Source organism: Macaca fascicularis, chromosome 6, assembly GCF_037993035.2.
Source record: "Macaca fascicularis isolate 582-1 chromosome 6, T2T-MFA8v1.1".
Lineage (NCBI taxonomy): Eukaryota > Metazoa > Chordata > Mammalia > Primates > Cercopithecidae > Macaca > Macaca fascicularis.
The window spans coordinates 28,553,604-28,569,078 of NC_088380.1; the positions used below are offsets into that span (position 1 = coordinate 28,553,604).

Genomic DNA, 15,475 nt, shown 5'->3' on the forward strand with positions numbered 1-15,475 from the left:
TGGATTGTACCCTTTACATTATGGAACGTTCCTTTTTTTGTCCATCTTTAATTTTTATTATTCTAAAATATGTTTCATATTATTTAAGAATAGTGGCTCCTGCTCTTTTTGTTTTCCATTTACATGGCAGATCTTACTCCATACCTATATTTTGGACATGGGGGTGTCAATATATAAATTTTCTTGAAGATTACAGACAGTTGCATCTTATATTTTTATCCACCTTGCCACTCTATGTCTTTTAAGTGGGACATTTAACCCATTTAAATTCAGATTTAGTATTGATATGTGACATTTTGATGATGTCATTTTATTATTAGCTTGTTTTACATTGGTTTGATTGTGTAAATGCTTTATAGCGCCTGTGGCCTATGCGCTTATGTGTGATTTCGTTTTGTTGTTGTGTTTTGTAGCAGATATGTTGTTCTTTCAATTCTATGTTTAGAACTTCTTTTAGGACCTCTTGTAAGCCTTGTCTGTTTGTATTGTATTCTCTCAGCATTTTTCTGTCTGAAAAAAATGGTACTTCTCCTTCACTTATGCAGGTTAGTTTGGAAGGATATAAAATTCTTGGTTGGATTTTTTTTTTATAGGACAATGAAAATAGGTCCCCATTCTCTTCTTCCTTATAAGGGTTCTGCTAAGAGGTTTGCTGCCAGCCTGATTAGGTTCCCTCTGTACGTGACACTTCTAACTGCCTTTAGGATTTTTTATCTTGAATTGACTTTTTAAAATCTGACGACTACGTGCCTTGGGGATGGTCATCTTGTATAGTATCTCACTGGGGTTCTCTGTATTTCTTGGATTTTCATGTCAACTTATCTACCTAAATTAGAACATTTTTTGTGGACTACATCCTCAAATATATTTTTTCAAGTTGTTTATTCTCTCTTCTTATCTCTCAGGAATGGCAATAAATCATGGATTTGGTATCTTATTCTCATATTTATTCCAGATTTTGTTTTCACTTTCTTAATTCATTTTCTGATTTTCTTTGACTGGGTTGATTTGAAGAACTGGTCTTTGATGCTGGCAAGTCTGTGGAGAAAAAGGAATGCCTATACATGGTTGGTGGGAATGTGAATTAGTTCAGTCACTGTGGAAAGTAGTTTAGAGATATTTCAAATAACTGCCATTTGATTTAGTAATCCAATTACTGGGTATATACCCAAAGGCAAATAGATCATTCTACCAAATAGACACATGCACTCATTCATTTAAAACTGCACTATTCACAAATAGCAAAAACACGGAATCAACCTAGGTGCACATCAACAGATTAAATAAAGAAAATGTGGTAGGTACATATATACTATAAAATATTACACAGACATTTAAAAAATGAAATAATGTACTTTATAGCAACATGGATAGCGCTGGAGGTCATAATCCTAAGTAAACTCAGTAACAGATAAGCAAAGTCTGAACATTCCCACTTTAAGTAGGCGCTAAACATTGAGCAACTGCAGACATAAATATGGAACCAATAGATACTGCAAGCTACTAGAGTGGGGAGGAAGGGAGAGCATGGGTTGAAAAACTACCTACTGAGCACTATGCTCAATACTTTAGTGCAACATATCCATGGAATAGACCTGCACATATACCCCCTGTAGCTAAAATGAAAGTTGAGGAAAAATAAGAGTTCAAATAAGAATATGACTTTGCAGGAAAAAAAAAAAAGAAAAAAAAGAAAAAAAACCGACTTTCTACACTAACATTTGAAAACCTACCACTGTTAGAGATTTTATTCTGCAAAAAAAATTATTCTTTACAATATTCAATTTTCATTTTAATATCTTATGCATTTTCTTCTGACAGCCAAATTTGGGTTTCAAAGAAGTCTAACCTTGGCTTTTTTTTTTTTTTTTAACAACAGCCTAATTAATCTTAGTTTTGGATGGGATATTATTAGTTGTTTTGAGAGTATTCATTTTATTTATTGAAAATGTATACTCCTTTCCCAGCATTATTTATCTGTAATTGAGGGTTTGTTATATTTATTTTTCCTTCATGCTATTGGCTTATCTCAAATAAAAAAAATTACATCTGAAATTATCTTCTAATATTTACAAATAGGGGCATCAACTGAGATTTGTTGTTTGCTTGCATATATTTCCTTAATCTAAATAAAACTTTTTGCTTCTCTGACAATGATTAAAGGAGCTCTACCAATAATGAATAAAGGGTGTACAAGTATAGGTTGTTTCTAAGGTTGTGTGAAGACAGTGCCTTCTTGGAGTGGAGATAGCCATTTCTGTGGGCAAAGTATCCAGGGTTTTTGCTTAGGTCCCAGGTTCTAGGCTGGGTGTCTCCAAAGGCAATTTTCTTCAGTATCTAGATGGGGGTGCACAGAATTTTTCAAAGGAGAAAAATACTGAAACAAGCTGCTAAGTAAAACAGGTACAGAGATACAGCTGTTTCACGGTCCTTAAAACATCTATCCTAAGAGTCTCAAGACCACTTCCATAAGACAAATAACAACAAACAAGAAATGAAAACAACACAAAATTGTACTGTCTCTCCACTTCTCATCTTGGAGCTAATCCGACAATGACCTGAAGGTAGAGGGCTCACTTCTTTTTCAAGGCTGGCAGGGAGAAGGCAGGGGCTCCTTTGTTTATACAAAAGAGCAGATTTCTGTTCCACTGAATTTAACTATCTCTACAATCATTATCATATGCATTTTATTTCAAGAAACACTTACACATGTAGGTGATGTGGCCTTTATGATTTTTCAACAGTGAAATTCATGGTAATTTTTAGAATTACTTATTCAGTTTTTTAATGAGATTCTGGTACTAGGAATAATAATCACCTATGTTCAATCAACCATTCTGATTACAAATAACCACTGATTTCTAAGGGAAGTCAAAACCAGAAAAAAAAAGTTTACCATAATGATAAGGAAATAACACTACTTCATAGAAATTGTCTGAACAAACCTTACCAGCTTTTAACAAGTTTGTGTAATACAAAATTATTTTCAGTTTTGCTGGACTGTTTTCTCAATTGCTAATAATTCTTTTAATAGGTAAAGTTTACTTTTCATTACTTAAGATTTGTAGTACTCGTGATTTTATGTACTTGCCTGATCAGGCAGAGAAATAATGATTCTTGGTTTTCTTGGTTTAATTTGTATTTGTTTGGTGATATAAAGTCAGAACTCTAGAAAATGAGAAAGCAAACAGACAGCCCGTGATGGCTTTTATCCTATAGATATGTTTTGCACATAAATTTTTTAATTCTTTTTCACATTTTAAAAGTTGAAGATTTTATTTCATATGGGAATTTCTAGCTTCTTTTAAAAATAAATTCAACTTATCTGGCAATAGTGGATAAAGTACAATTGTCATGTGAGAAAGATAGCTGGAGCTAACAAAAGGTTATTCTTCGAAAATGGCATCTGCTTTCCAATTTGCCTGAAACTTTAGGACTCTCCATTAAAGACCAAACTGTATATTTTCACAGTAAAACGTAACTCATTTCTACCCATTGTGTTGTATCTGACTTTATTAGGACTTTGAATTTAAAGTATTTCCTTAGTAAAACAAGATGAAGGAAATGCTTGTACTGCTACCAATATATTCTCCTGTATTGTTTATATAGAAGAATATATCTATTTATGCATTTGTGTGTACATCTATATGAGAATGCATCTTTGCATTTCTTCCTCATGAGGAAAGGGCAAAAAGAAGACAAGACCGATATGCAGAAGACATACTTTGCTTTTAGTGTAGTAGTGTTAATTCACATTATATTCCAATATTGCTATATAGAACAGCAATAAAATTAGCAAAGTGACATTGTTCTCTGCATGCTATTTTTAAGTATTACTGAAAATTACTTTTCTTGTGGAATTGACTGTCAATTAGTAACCACCAGACGGTAGCCATCTTCTTAGTTTTCAATTTTTACTGGAAATAATTCTCATGTAGTGCTGCTCCTTTAACAAGCACCTTTACCATGCGAGACGCCTATAAAAGTAATTAAATTTGATAGTCTCACTGCTTTTAAGCAAAGCCATATGGTGTACTTAGATTGCAAATTCTAATTGAAGTCAATGAGATTTTATGTAGAAAATACTTTTGAAAATGTAGCTGTGTAATCAAATATATATACTATGCACCACTTTTATCTTGACAGAAGTATCACCCAATACCTTTTCTCATTGTCTTTTTCATGCATACTCTAGAGCATTATAGCCAAACTATGTCTTGCCATGAAAAATAACTTTAAAATTAATGATAATAGTTGCTTGTGTATGTCCAATAGATCTTTTTTATTACCCCTCTATCTAAATTTTAATATTGCAATAATCCCTGGAACTGTGTCTTGGATTACAAGAGCAGTATGTAACTGAGACATGACCCAATGCATTCACATTTTTTGTTCTATTATGCACTATGAAATGAAAGCTCCACAAAAAAAGCCGTACATGTAGTGTGAAAAAGCAAAGAAACAGCCATAGCCATACTAGCTTTTCTTATTTTAAATCAATGTTCAGAGAGTTTTGTGTCCTCAATGTAGGCTGAGAGAGAGAGAGAGAGAGAGAAACAGAGACAGAGAGAGAGAGAGAGAGAAACAGAGAGCGAGAGAGAGAGAAAATGACTCACTAAGAAATGTAAATTAGGCCAGGCACGGTGGCTCATGCCTGTAATCCCAGCATTTTGGGAGGCCGAGGCGGGTGGATCACGAGGTCAGGAGATGAGACAATCCTGGCTAACACGATGAAACCCCATCTGTACTAAAAGTACAAAAAATTATCCGGGCGTGGTGGCGGGCACCTGCAGTCCCAGCTACTCCGGAGACTGAGGCAGGAGAATAGCGTGAACCCAGGAGGTGGAGCTTGCAGTGAGCCAAGATGGCGCCACTGCACTCCAGCCTGGGCGACAGAGTAAGACTCTGCCAAAAAAAAAAAAAAAAAGAAAGAAAGAAAGAAAGAAAGAAAGAAAGAAAGGTAAATTAATGGAACTATAGAAGGAAGAAGATAATGTGTCTTGTCAACCTCTGGATTGGATTTATTGGATTTAGAATACATTAGGTTTGGGTGATTTTTTTTTTTTTTTTTTTTTTTTTTTTTTTTTTACCTACTCTGGCAAAGGGTGAATGTTATAAAGCTAGACAAAATTTCAAGGCAGAGGAAGTGATGAAAGTATGAAAAAGGTATTATCTATTCAAACCTCTTTGTGGGTTGAGATTCTGTTTTTAAAAACAGTGAAGCACTCCTCACAGGGTCACTGAGTTCTATACTGTTTGAAAAGCCTTATAATTAATGATAAGCTCTCAAAGATGACAGAAGTTACTACAGTGACCCAGAAGGATTAAGTTTCCTTAATTCTAATTGTTAGATGTCCTAAGGACAGCTTTGTGTGCTGAATGCCTGTGCTAAAAAGAATCTTAAGTGTACTCATCTTCCATTTCAGGTAAAGTGTATGCCAGTACAGCCATTATGGAAAACAGTATGGAAGTGACCCAAAAAATTAGAAATAGGACTACCATATAATCTAGCAATCTCACTTCTGAGCATATATTCAAAGAAAATACAGTCAGTATTTCAAAGAGACGTCTTTACTCTTATGTTCCTTGCAGCATTATTCAAAATAGTCAAATATGTAAAGATAATGAAAACAGTCAAGTGTCCATCAACAGTGTGACAGTGTATGTACAATAGAATACTACTCAGACTTTAAAAAGAAGAAAATTCTGTGTGACAACATAGATAAATCTGGAGGATATTGTACTAAGTGAAATAAGCTAGGCACATAAAGACAAATACTTCATGATCTCTCTTATATAGAGAATCTAAAAAACTCAAACTCATTGAAGTAGAGAGTAGAATGAATGTTAGCAGGGCCTTCAGGGGGTGGGACAAATTGAGGGGATATTTGTCAAAATGTACAAAGTTTCAGTTGGACAAGAGGAATAAGTTCTAGAGACCTATTATACAGCATGGTGAGTATAGTTAATAACAATGTATGGTATATTTAAAAATTGCTAATAGAGTAAAATGTACATGTTTTCATCACCAAAATATGATGTTTGTGAGGTGATTAATTAGCTTTATCTCCACAATGTGTACATATATGAGAACATTGCATTTTACCCTACAAGTATATTGACATACAAAATTGTATCAACTAAAAGCATACAGATATCCAACTGAAGATATTTTAAAACATAAGTTATTGTGCTTCCAAAAACTAAATGAGACCAAATTTCCTAAAATAAAAATTTGGATTTATTTCACATACAAATAATACAATTGCATTGAGGGGGAGTATTCAAAGTTTAAAAACTTTGCATCCTACTAATAGTAAAACTGACTTCCCAGTCACATTTGACAATAGCATTAACGTATATGAAGATATAATATCTATGCACAAAACCAAATTGGCTATAGTGAAATATGTGATTTAATACATTTTATATGGTGTTATATGTAAACACTATCAGTATTGCAAAAAAGTTTCAAGAATGAAAATAGCAATTGGCTGCATAATATCCCAAGTTCATTGATTATTGAATTTCTCTGTTTAATCTGTTTGTCGTTTAATGTGTATTTTTAAAAAAGCCTTTAAATTCACAGAAAATTTGTAAAATTAATACAAAGAGTTTCCATATAACTACCCCAATTTTATTCTATTAATAGCATATATTAGTATGGTATGTTTGTCATAATGAAAATATATTGATTAATCATTATTATTATTGATTAAAGATCTGTATTAGTCCACTCTTGCACTGCTATAAAGAAATTCCTGAGGCTGGGTGATTTATAAAGAAAAGAGGTTTAATTGGCTTATGGTTCTGTAGGATGTACAGGAAGCATGGTTGGGGAGGCCTCAGGAAGCTTACAATTGTGGTTGAAGGCAAAGGGGATGCAGGCACATCTTACATGGCAGAAGCAGGAGGAGGAGAGTGAAGGTGCCACTCACTTTTAAACAACCAGATCTTCTGAGAACTCATTCAGTATCTGGAGAACAAGGGAGAAATCCACCCCAGAGATCCAATCACCTTCCGTTTCCAACATTGGAGATTACCATTAGACACGAGATGTGTGTGCGGACACAAATCCAAACCATATCAAGGTGATTCCTAATGTATTAAGTTTTCCTTAGTTTTTACCTAATGTACTTCTCTTCTGCCCTGATGGTATCATACAGGAAACAATATTATGCTCAGTTATCTTGTTTCCTCAGGATTCTTGTGGCTGTGGTAGTTTCTCAGGTGTTCCTAGTTTTAAGGATCTTGACAGCTATAAGGAATATTTGTCAGGTATTTTATACAACGCCTCTTAATTGGGATATGCCCTTATGTCTTTCTCATTATTACAAAAGAGTCATGTATTTTTGAGAGAAAAAATCCCAGAAATAAAATGTCATTCTTATTATTTTATATCAAGGATATATGCCATCAACATGGTTTATCGCTATTGTTAATCTTGCTCATCTGACTGAGGTGGTATTTGCTGGGTTCTTTGATTGTACATATTTTCTTTGTCTTCTTTCCATACTGTGTCATGCGCAGCCGTGTGAAGAGACCATCAAACAGGCTTTGTGTGAGCAACATGGCTGTTTATTTCACCTGGGTGCAGGCGGGCTGAGTCCGAAAAGAGTCAGCGAAGGGAGATAAGGGTGGGGCCGTTATAGGATTTGGGTAGGTAAAGGAAAATTACAGTGAAAATGGGGTTGTTCTCTGCCGGGCAGGATTGGGGGTCACAAGGTGCTCAGTGTGGGAGCTTTTTGAGCCAGGATGAGCCAGGAAAAGGAATTTCACAAGATAATATCATAGCTTAAGGCAAGGACCGGCCATTATCACTTCTTTTGTGGTAGTATGTCATAGGTTAAGGCGAGGCAGGGCATTTGCACTTCTTTTGTGATTCCTCAGTTACTTCAGGCCATCTGGGCGTATATGTGCAAGTCACAGGGGATGCGATGGCTTGGCTTCAGCTCAGAGGCCTGACATTCCTGCCTTCTTATATTAATAAGAAAAATAAAACAAAATAGTGTGAAGTGTTGGGGTGGCAAACATTTTTTGGGGGTGGTATGGAGAGAGAATGGGCGGTGTTTCTCAGGGCTGCTTCAAGCAGGATTGGGGCAGCGTGGGAACCTAGAGTGGGAGAGATGCAGCTGAAGGAAGATTTTGTGGCAAGGGGTGATATTGTGGGGTCGTTAGAAGAAACATTTGTTGTATAGAATGATTGGTGATGGCCTGGATGCGGTTTTGGATGAATTGAGAAACTAAACGGAAGATAAAAGGTCCAAATAAAACAAGGAGAAAAATGGATATGAAAGGACTAAGAATTGGGAGGGCCCAAGACGTCCAATTAGAGAGTGCCCAAGGGGGTTCAGCGTAATTACTTGCTTGGTTGGCAAGTTTTTGGGCTCTATCCTTGACTTTTTTTATGTTGTCATATACCAGGTCAGATTGATTTAGGTAAAAACAACGTTTTTAATTTAAGGATATACAGAGTCCTCCTTTTTCAGCAGTGAGTAAGTCAAGGCCTTGGCGGTTTTGGAGGACAACTGCAGCTAAAGAGTCAACTTGGGCCTGGAGGACTGATAATGTTTGTGATATGTCTGTGATGCTAGCAGAGAAGTCATTAGACAGGCTACGGAAGGTCATGACAGAGGTTGAAATGCCTGCTATTCTAATACCGAGAGCAATAGTGGAGGCAGAAAGTCCTAAAAAAATCAGCAAGAGAATTAGTGGAATAACTCTTTTTTGTCGTGTCGGTGTCATGAGGGGAACAGGGAGCTCTTCGGTTCCATTTGCAAATTGAATTTTGGGAGTAAGGAAAACTAGTGTACATGTGTCTGTCCAATTAGCAGGTAGACACATGTAGGCAGAGGATCCACAGAGGAAGAAGAGACCCTGTGCGAGGCAAAACTGGCCAAACCGAGGAATTATGTCTGACAGAAGGGAAGAAATGACCGCGGTGGCCTTCCCAGACCCTGTGGGAAAGGCCTCTACCCATCCAGTGAAAGTGTCTACCTAGACTAAGAGGTATTTTAGTTTTCTGACTCGGGGCATGTGGGTAAAGTCAATTTGCCAGTCCTGGGCAGGGGCAAATCCCCGAGCTTGATGTGTAGGAAAGGGAGGGGGCCTGCACAATCCCTGAGGGGTAGTAGAATAGCAGAGGGAACACTGAGAAGTGATCTCCTTGAGGAAAGATTTCCATGATGGAAAGGAAATGACAGGTTCTGAGAGACGGGCTAGCAGCTTGTAACCTACATGGAAGAGGTTATGAAATGACGACAGAATAGAATGGGCCTGTGAGGCTGGAAGGAGATATTTTCCTTGGTCTAAGAACCATTTGCCTAGTGTGGGAAGAGATTGATAGATGGAAGTTTCAGCGGGAGGAGTAGGTGGGAGTGGCCGATATGAAGGAGGAAAACTGCCGTGAGGAATAGAAGTTGGAAGCTAGCTGCTTTTTTAGGTAACTTATCAGCATAAGCATTGTCCTGAGCGATGGTTGGCGGGAGAAAATAGATTTTGGAAGTTATGAGAACTGTAGAGAGTTGAGCATAGTTTGTGATTTTTAGGGCCTCTAATAGTATTAAAGCAGTGGCAGCCACTGCACGCAGACATGAGGGCTAGGCTAAAACAGTAAGGTCAAGTTGTTTGGACAGAAAGGCTACGGGACGCGGTCCCGGCTCTTGTGTAAGAATTCTGTCCGCACTAACCATGCCTAGGAAGGAAAGGAGTTGTTGTTTTGTAGAAGGGATTGGGGTTTGGGAGATTAGCCAGACACGATCAGCAGGGAGAGTAAGTGTGTATTTATGAGAATTACGCTGAGATAGGTAACAGATGAGGAAGAAATTTGGGCTTAAGTGAAGTAATGCGGGCTGTCTGTGAAGCCTTGCAGCAGTACAGACTAGGTAATTTGCTGAGCCTGATGGCTGTCAGGGTCAGTCCAAGTGAAAGCAAAGAGAGGCTGGAATGAAGGGTGTAAAGGAATAGTAAAGAAAGTATGTTTGAGATGCAGAGGCAAGACAATTTGGTTGATAAGTTGCAGAGATCTTGAATTAACCTGTAAAGCTTGTCTGGTTTTAGGACAGGTAAAATGGGGGAATTGTAAGAGTGTTGGAACCGAACTGTCGATTCCCTCCTGGGCAGGGGTCGCCGCGAAGGATCACTGACATGAGATTCACAGCAGAGAGTTATTTATTACTAGCGCGCTAGGGTCCCAAGCTCTAAGTTGGCCCTGGGACCCCGAGTGCTTGTTACAGGTTGTTTATATAGGCAAACACAAGTTCAAACACAGCTTAGGGCGCAAAATTCAAACAAAGATTTAGGCGCGTGGTAATTGGGTCTGTCTATGGCCTGAGCAAGGTATCTTGTTCTGATTGGTTGGGGCGGGACCTTAGGAGGTTCTTTCCTGGAATTGCTGATTCCGGGAACATCGGGGACATTGAGTCAGGGTGGGACCCCATGAGGTTATCAGGGTGGGACCTCATGAGGCTATTTCCCGGAATTGTCTTTCTGTTTGGGTTCTGGGAACATCGGGGGGCTATCCGTGGCCATCTGGGGTTTAAGTTTCATGATGGCCAAGCTTTCTAAATTTTATGAGGCTTAGGAATTATGAGGCCTAGTTTCAAGAGGAGTTTACAGGCTTTAAAAGGCCATGTTGTAGCAGGCAAGTGATAACAGGCTTTAATCCTTTTAAAGTGTGCTGCAGGATGGGATATTGGCGTTGAGTGGGGTAAGGGTGATTAGGTTTTAATGAGATAGTAAGGGGTACATGATCAGTCACCAAGGAGGGAGTAGAGGTATCTTACACTTGTGGGTTAAGGTGGGGGGATACGAAGGGAGGATGTGAAGGTGGCTTTGAACTGGGGGAAAAGGCAGGAATGAGGTGTGGCTGTAGCCTAGGAATAGTCTGGGAAGCAGATAATTTAGTTAAAATGTCTCGGCCTAATAAAGGAACTGGGCAGGTGGGAATAACTAAAAAGGAGTGCATAAAAGACTGTTGTCCAAGTTGCCACCAGAGTTTGGGAGTTTTAAGAGGTTTAGCAGCCTGGCCGTCAATACCCAGAACAGTTATGGAGGCAAGGGAAACAAGCCCTTGAAAAGAAGGTAGCCTCTGTATTGATTAAGAAGGGGACAGACTTACCCTCCACTGTAAGAGTTACACAAAGCATCTGTGATGGTCCAGGAAGCTTCCGAGGCGATGTGGCAGCATCGATCTTCAGCCACTAAGCCGAGAAGATCTGGGAAGGAGTCAGTCAGAGAGCCCTGGGCCAGAGCTCCAGGGGCTCTGGGAGTGGCTGCCGGGCGAGTTGGACAGTCCGATTTCCCGGAGGGTCCCGTACGGGTGGGACACGGCTTAGGAGGAATCCCAGGCTGCAGGCATTCCTTGGCCCAGTGGCCAGATTTCCGGCATTTACAGCAAGCTCCTGGGGGAGGAGGTTCTGGAGGAACCCCTGGCAGCTGCGGTTCAGGCATTTGGAGTTGTGTGCTGGAGATGTGGCTGGGGTTTGTCTCACAGTGGAGGCAAGGAATTGCAACTCAGAAATAAGTTGCTACTTGGCTGCCTCTACTCTATTATTGTACACTTTGAAGGCAAGGTTCATTAAGTCCTGTTGTGGGGTTTGAGGGCTGGAATTTAATTTTGGGGGTTTATTTAATGTCGGGAGCAGATTGGGTAATAAAATAACATGCATATGAAGAATAAGACGGCCTTCTGACCTTTCAGGGTCTAGGGCTGAAAAGCGTCTCAGGGTTGCTGCTAAACAGGCCATGAACTGGGCTAAGTTTTTATATTTGATAAAAAAGAGCCCAAATGCTAACTGATTTGGGAGAGGTAGAATAAAGAAAAAGGAACATTAACCTTAACTATGCCTTTAGCTCTATCCACTTTTTTAAGCGGAAATTTCTGGGCAGGTGGGGGAGGGCTAGTCGCAGAACAAAACTGTAAGCCAGACAGGGTGTGAGGAGGGGAGGTGATAAAAGGATTATAGTGTGGGGGAGCAGAGACTGAGTTAAGATTGGGACCTAGCTCAGCCTGGCGAGGAGGGGAGAGGTCAGATGGGTCTGTAGAAAGGAAGATTAGAAAGGCTCAGCGATGCTTGGGGTTGGGACTGAGGGGACAGGCGGGAGGGAAAAAAGGAAGAGTTGGGACGAGTTGCATTGGGAACGGAGACCAGGGAGGGACCGATGTGTAAAAGAATGCCTGGACGTCAGGCGCCTCAGACCATCTGCCCATTTTATGACAATTATTTAGATCTTGTAGGATGGAAAAATCTAAAGTGCCGTTTTCTGGCTATTTAGAGCCATTGTCAAGTTTGTATTGCGGCCAAGCGGTGTTGTAGAAGAAGATAAGGCACTTAGGTTTTAGGTCAGGTGTGAGCTGAAGAGGTTTTAAGTCCTTGAGAACACAGGCTAAGGGAGAAGAAGGAGGAATGGAGTGTGGAAGGTTGCCCATAGTGAAGGAGGCAAGCCCAGAGAAAAGAGAGAGTAGAGATAGGGACAGACGGAGTTTGGGAGTTCTTGCCCTCCAGAAAAGTGGGAAAGGGGTGGGGAGCAGAAATAAGGTATTGGGGCACAAAAATAAGAGATCAGGGTGCAAAAATAAGAGGGGGCACAAAAATAAGAGGTCGGGGGCAAAAAATAAGAGGTCGGGTACTTGCCCCTCCCTCAGAAAAGCAGAGAAGGAGTAGAAACAGGGAGAGAAGGGGTCGGAGTGCTTGCCCCTCCCCCAGAAAAGCAAAGAAGGGGTAGAGACAGGGAGAGTAGGGGTTGGGGGTGCTTGTCCCTCCCCCAGAAAAGCAGGACTTGCCGCTTAGGGTGAAGGACCAAGGCAGGCGTCCCTGCAGCATGGTCAGACACCCCTGAAACGTGGGTGAGTAATCAGAGAGGCGTCCCTGCAATGATTAAACACCAAGGGAAGGCTGCCTTCCCCAGTCCATGACCGGCACTGGCGTTTTGGGTTCCACAGATAAAATGTGTCTCCTTTGTCTCTGCCAGAAAATGAAAGGAATTGAAATTAAGATGTTATGCCCAGACCGTTTATTCCCCGAAGAAGACCACCAGAGTCCAGAGTCAAAGCTAAGCAGCAAGGATCTTTATTACAGGTTCGAACCTGGAACTCTCACTCGCTCGCGAAAGGAGACGGGCAGGAGAGAGCTCCCCCACTGAGCCCCGAACAGTGTTATATAGTTTAAGAAAAGTGGGCATAGAATTATTATACAAATCAGATGTATGATTGGCTAGTGTTTGAACAAGGCGATTTGGCTAACTATGATTGGTTCCCGCCATTTCTGATATTTCGGTTAAACCTTTGAGGCGGGAGAGCAGTTTTACACAAAGGCAGTTAATTATATTGCGTCAGGTTGCACAACCGGTTTATGGCAGCAAGAGTTTATCTTACTTAAACACGTCTCGTGACCCTGCCTCAGAACTTATAAAATCTCTGGTACGTGCAGAAAAACAGGTACTCACAGAACTTACGAAATCTCTGGTATGTGCAAAGATTAGAGAGCAGAACAAAGGGTTTAGCAATAGGGTGTAGCGGGGGGGGGGGGGGTGGGTACACATCTTTGTGTCCTTTCAAAGAGAGGGAAAGATTGAAGGGTAGTGCCAAGATTGAAAGGAGAAAGAGGTTAAGAGATAGTGAGAGAGGTTGAGGAGTAAAAAAGGGAGCCGCTTACCCGATTTTAACATTGGTGAGATGTTCCTTGGGCTGGTTGGTCTGAGGACCAGAGATCATAGGTGGATCTTTCTCATGGAACAAAGAGCAGGAGGACAGGGGATTGATCTCCCAAGGGAGGTCCCCTGATCTGAGTCACGGCACCAAAATGTCATGTACATCCGTGTGAAGAGACCACCAAACAGGCTTTGTGTGAGCAACATGGCTGTTTATTTCACCTGGATGCAGGCGGCTGAGTCGGAAAAGTGAGTCAGCGAAGGGAGATAAGGGTGGGGCCGTTTTATAGGATTTGGGTAGGTAAAGGAAAATTACAGTGAAAATGGGGTTGTTCTCTGGCGGGCAGGAGTGGGGGTCCCAAGGTGCTCAGTGGGGGAGGTTTTTGAGCCAGGATGAGCCAGGAAAAGGAATTTCACAAGATAATATCATAGCTTAAGGCAAGGACTGGCCATTTTCACCTCTTTTGTGGTGGAATGTCATTGGTTAAGGCGAGGCAGGGCATTTGCACTTCTTTTGTGATTCTTCAGTTACTTCAGGCCAACTGGGTGTATACATGCAAGTCACAGGGGATGCGATGGCTTGGTTTCAGCTCAGAGGCCTGACATACTCTTTGCAAGAAAATTATTATGTGCTACCCATGCGTAAGAAATGGAGAGCAGTTCTCTACCCCCTTGAAAACAGGATATCTATATAAATTATTTGTAATATTTTTGCAAAAGATAATGTCCATGCTCTTACATTTATTCACTTATTTATTTGTGTCAGTGTGGACACGTGAATATTTTATTCTTTGGGTCATAATCTAATGCTAATTTATTTATTTTGCTGCTCAAATTTTTCCAGCTTTAGGCTTAGAAAACTCATTCAATTGGGTCCTTTGTCCCTTTCACATAACCACATTGTGTGTGTGTGTGTGTGTGTGTGTGCACGCGCATGTTTATGTTTCAAACATTTCTTACTTTCTATAACTGTATGATGCTTCAGGCTCATCTTAAATAGTCACTGTCCAAACCCTAAAAGCTGCCATTTCTTCAGCTTTACTGGTTTCCTCTAATACTGAAGAATAATATTAGAATCAAGATCTGATGCTAGATGTCTCCACTGCTACTAGCATGTTATATGCTCACTCAATTGGCAAACAAGGGAATACATGTGTCTACAGTAACCCTTGTATGGCCACATAACTATATACACATATCTGTAAGTATTTGTATATGTAATATCTGTATCTGTGTTGTTCAAATTTGAGTTTGCATAACGCCTTCAACTCAATGTCATGACCAAATGTGTTATTTTAGCTTTATCCCCTTGTTTTCTGTGACGTCTCCCTCTAAAAATGTGAACTCAGACTCTCATAACTTGACATCTGTTTACTTAATTGTTTAATTATATTACATTAGAGTGTAATGGCAAAAACCGCAATTACTTTTGCACCAACATAAGATAAACATGTATGGTGGTTTCATAATCATTAATACACACCCCTAAATATGTGCATTTTAAAAATTATACTGTATCAAACTATTTGTTTAAATAGTCTTTGAAATGCTTGGAAAACCAGGTAATAGTAAACAAACATATACATATTAAACATGTTTGATATCACCATTTATGTTAGATTGTATATAAGATGGAGCTGTCTTATATCTGCTAGGCCATCTCTATGCTTATTTAAAGTTTCAAATTTCCCTCATAACACCCAGAGCCAGTTATTTTATATTATTTATGTATGTGGTGGCTTCTGTCTGTTTTAAAGGGTAATGCAACCTGGCTTGGCTTTCTAACAAATGAGATATAAAAAGACACTACTGAGCCCTTTTGCTT

General features: G+C 39.7%; 1 long non-coding RNA gene across 5 annotated transcripts in view; it reads left to right on the top strand.

Moving 5' to 3' along the window:
• Positions 1-8,824: 8,824 nt before the first annotated feature.
• The window catches only part of LOC123573936 (uncharacterized), a 71,337-nt gene continuing 64,686 nt past the window's right edge, over positions 8,825-15,475 (top strand). For 4 of the 5 annotated variants that reach the window (XR_010587321.1, XR_010587319.1, XR_010587320.1 and 1 more), the window contains exon 1: positions 8,825-9,009. This is a non-coding gene — a long non-coding RNA (uncharacterized lncRNA). Of the gene's footprint in view, positions 9,010-13,816; positions 13,900-15,475 lie in introns of those variants that run through there. The other variant, XR_006698674.2, reaches the window with a different exon arrangement.